This window comes from Nicotiana attenuata, chromosome 7 (assembly GCF_001879085.1).
Source record: "Nicotiana attenuata strain UT chromosome 7, NIATTr2, whole genome shotgun sequence".
Lineage (NCBI taxonomy): Eukaryota > Viridiplantae > Streptophyta > Magnoliopsida > Solanales > Solanaceae > Nicotiana > Nicotiana attenuata.
The window spans coordinates 10,519,356-10,523,538 of NC_031995.1; positions in this window are offsets into that span (position 1 = coordinate 10,519,356).

Below are 4,183 nucleotides of genomic sequence, written 5' to 3' on the forward strand. Positions count from 1 at the left end.
CGAACACATTACAAGCAATGAGAATTTATGTTTTTTCACACAAATTGGGTTCTTAGATTTCCCCCAAAGTTATTGTTCAACAATCAACAACACACACTAATCATACTCTCAACCAATATCCCTCACTCCTACAAAACTAAAAGTGACAATAAATAAAACAAACTTGAAAATGTGACTGTAGAAGAGATGAGATGAGAAGAAGAAAAAGAAAAGAGAAGTAGAAGAGAGGAGTAGATGAGAGCCATGGTACATGTGTGGTCTTGTGCTTGACAATTCTGAGTGTGAGCAGTTGTGTGAAGAGCAGTAGCGTGAGCGACGAGAGGGAGTTGTGAGGATATGGGGGAAATTAGAGTTTTACCTGACTGAGGAAGGGTTTTTTAAGTTACCCGGTTGACCACTTCTGAGGTAATTTAAGCGCTTTTGCGACTGACTAACCGCTTATGCGGTACTTTCCGCATATGCGCTTCATTGGGCGCTTCTGCGAGGCCGCATTTGCGATAAATGTTCCGCAGATGCGGTTTCACCAGATAGTTGATGCACGGATATTTCAGCCACTATTTTTGTGCACTCCAACACCTCAAAGTACTCAATCCAACTCCAAAATTCTGAAACTTGGCAGATTAGTCAAAAATAAAATACTAAGCTATCCTAAAAAGGAAAATTTTAAAAATGACTAAATTTTTTGAAAACGATGGGTTGCCTCCCACCAAGCGCCGCATTTAACGTCGTGGCACGACGAAAATCACTTTAATACTTTTCTCGCTAATTTGATGATATGAATTGGGCACCCAACTTGGAATCAAGCTTGTGACCACGAGCGGTGGGGGGTGGTAAGTTGATGATCAAGCCAAACTTTAATTTTTTTCATTTTGCATTTCTTGGCTTTCATATGAGGAATGTCATTTTGCCTTCTTGTTCCCTCAAATTGTAAATGTATGGCCTTTGTCTTTCCTCCTCGTATTCCCTCATTGACTCGAGTAGTTCAATTCCCATATTACCACACAATTCCAATGTTGAAAAATGCTTGGAATGTGACATCAACCCTCCAAACTGCAATTCTTCCCGGATTTTGACATCCTCTTTTTCCCCAAGGCTAGAGTCAATTTCAACCATATTTTCAATTACACTGGTTGAGTCTAATTCCATATTTTTCTTGGCATCACTACAAGCATGGAGTCGATTGGTGGATGTTCAATTCTTGATTCCTCAAAGTAAAGCTCACTTTCTTCCTCGAAGTCGGACTCTTCTTGACTTCTTTCCACGCTCTCAAGTTGGTGGGCATAGTGAGCCTCAACTAATATTTTCATTTGACCTTCCAAAGTGCGCCATCATTTTGAGTCAAGGCTTGCTTCAAGTCCTCGAGTGCAAAGTTGTGCTTCTCCTCTTTTTCAAGAATGGCCTCCAATATGAGCATCATCTTCTCATTTTGAGCATTTGAGAGTTCTTCTGGGTTTTGATCAAGTGCCAAAGAAGGATTTTCGGCTTCAACCTCTAAGGTAGATTCTTGGCTATCATTCACTTCCGAGGGTTTTTGGACCTCTAAAGCTTCAAGCATTTCTCCCATTAGTAAGTTCAACCTTTCAAGTGCCAAGTCATTTTGGAGACTATTTTCCAAAAGCTCCTCCAAGGCACTTTGCTCTTTGTTTCCTCCTTCAAGTAGGCATTTTAACATGAGCTTGAACTCTCCATTTTGACCATGCTCAATTTCTTCCACCTCCATATCCCTATAAATTTCATCATAAAAAGTAGAATCATCATAGCGAGGGATTGGGGAAGGGAAGGACAAATAAGCACAATACTCCCAATGACCATTTTGACGACGACACTTATCACAAATACTCCACTCATGGGTTTGAGATTGTGCGCACAATCTGCCCCCAGGAGAATTTAAACAATTTTGCCATGAGTGTGGTCCTCCATAATAAGGATAAGGGTCATCAAAGTATGAACAATTACCATCCGACCAATTTTCATTACATGATGCCATTATTTTTTTTAAAAACTAAGAAATAAACAAGAAACAAACAAGAAAAATAGACCAAGGTAAGAAAAATTAATTACACAAATATTCATACGTTTGGACCAAAGCACTTACGCTTATTTCTCGAACAACCTAAATTACGCCAAATTATTCTCCGGCAAGGGCGCCAATTTTGATGACGTCCAAATCCACTTTTAAAAAGTAAATGGACACGATCGCATGCAATATAATTTACCCAACTATGAGTCGGGGTCGAATCCCACAGAATAATATGTAGGCGATTAGGAATGTAAGAGAACTGTCACTTGTTATGCAATGCCAAACACTTAGAATTGATTTGAGAAAATATTTATAGCTAAATACGAAAATGTAAACTAACCTAGAAAGCAAGTAAAATGATCAATGGCTACAAGTATGGATGCACGGGGAATTACACTCAAGTAACGATCCAATGTATTTCACTATTTAACAAATATGAGCGAGTTTATGTTAATTAGCCTCGGGTAATAATTCTATATCAGCTTCTTCCGAAGACTAACTAGGCTTCCTAATTGAATTATCCCTAAAACAATTAGGAGATTAAGCACACCCGAATATGGTTACAAGTAGTTCAATCCTTATCCCTAGGTAGAATCTATAAAATTAGGATTAAAGCCTTAAGTTCTTGTTAATTAATCTTTCCCAAAATTAATTCAAAGTTAATGGGCGAGTCCTAGGGTTAGATAATCCCTTTGGAAACATTAAAGAACAAGAATAATTAAAGAAACAATAACACACTTCATAAAAGATAAAAATCATTCAATACATAAGCACAACAAGATATTTAATCCACACTTTAAACATGAATATTTCCATAAACAAGATTCAAGTGTTAAAATAAATACTACACACTTAGATATACAATACAAAGCAAGGAAATGAAGATGCAGACTTGCAAGTGCAGATGCGCAACCACATAAACGGTTCTTGTCTCGCAGATGCGATCCCAGACAAGGTAGCTCAATTCTGCAGATGTGGACCGTTTCCTCACATATACAAGGTCGCTTCTGCGACCAGTCTTCCGCAGATGCGGAATCACTAAAAAGTTTTACATTGTTTCAACCTTTTTTGCTCAATTCCACTTGAATTGAATTCAACTCTCTTCATCGCATCATTTACCTGAAAATCTAACAATACACACCATAAACTCCCTCATATTATAATTTAAGGACATAAAAACTAAAGAAAAGAGACTAGAATGAGTGGTAAAATCACCACTTATCACCAGGTCGGGATCCAGCTTGGGATATGATTCAACTCATCAGAGTGGAAGGAACAGCTGAGGGAACAGGTCCCTACCAGTTCCCGAGAAGATTGTACGAAGTCAACTCTCTAGCTAGAAAGTTGCTGCCTGCACAAGCTACTATACAGAAACAGTGCAACAGTAAACTTTCTGTGGAAGGCTTTTTACCTACCTTGCTTACATCATTGTATGTGAGGTCATACATGTATTATTAACATCAAGGGAGGTAAAATACATTCACTTGAACACTTAGAGATTTCACTCGAGCTCACTCACGTGACTATCCAACAAGAAAGTTTCAAGTGCTTCAAGAACAAAGAACAAAACAACTACGGACCAGTTCCCATATCAAGTCATTATATGTCCTTAGTTGAGTTGTAACTTTGTAATAGTTCTTCACTCGTATTTCCTATTTAGCTTGTTTAGAAGCATTATGTAGGAACCCCATTGTAAACCTTAAACCTGTGTGTTTGAGTCCTAGATAGAGTTAGTCATTTTGTAAAGCCTTTGTAATAGAGTTATTACATATTGGCTTGTAATAGAGTATTACAAGTTAGTGAGGGATTAAGAGGTTAATTTCTAGGTTGCATAGGTAGTAATCTAAAAGTTGCTCAGCAGTGAAGTTGAAATCCTACAAGGGTAGGTCGTGGTTTTTAATCCCATTGATTTGGGAATTTTCCACGTAAAATTCCTCTGGTCATTATATTTACTGCAATGTGCGTGTGTACAGTTGAACCTGATAGAGAATCTGGTTCTCTATAGAGTTTGGTGGACCCTTATATTCTATCAATGACTTTTTTGGTTGACTTTTTTTAATTTTGGTTAAAGATCTTAGTTTTATCATTTGGAATAAATTCCTATGACTTTTATTGATTATTTAGTTGGTTTAGTTAGATTCAGATCATCTGGAGGTCGATACT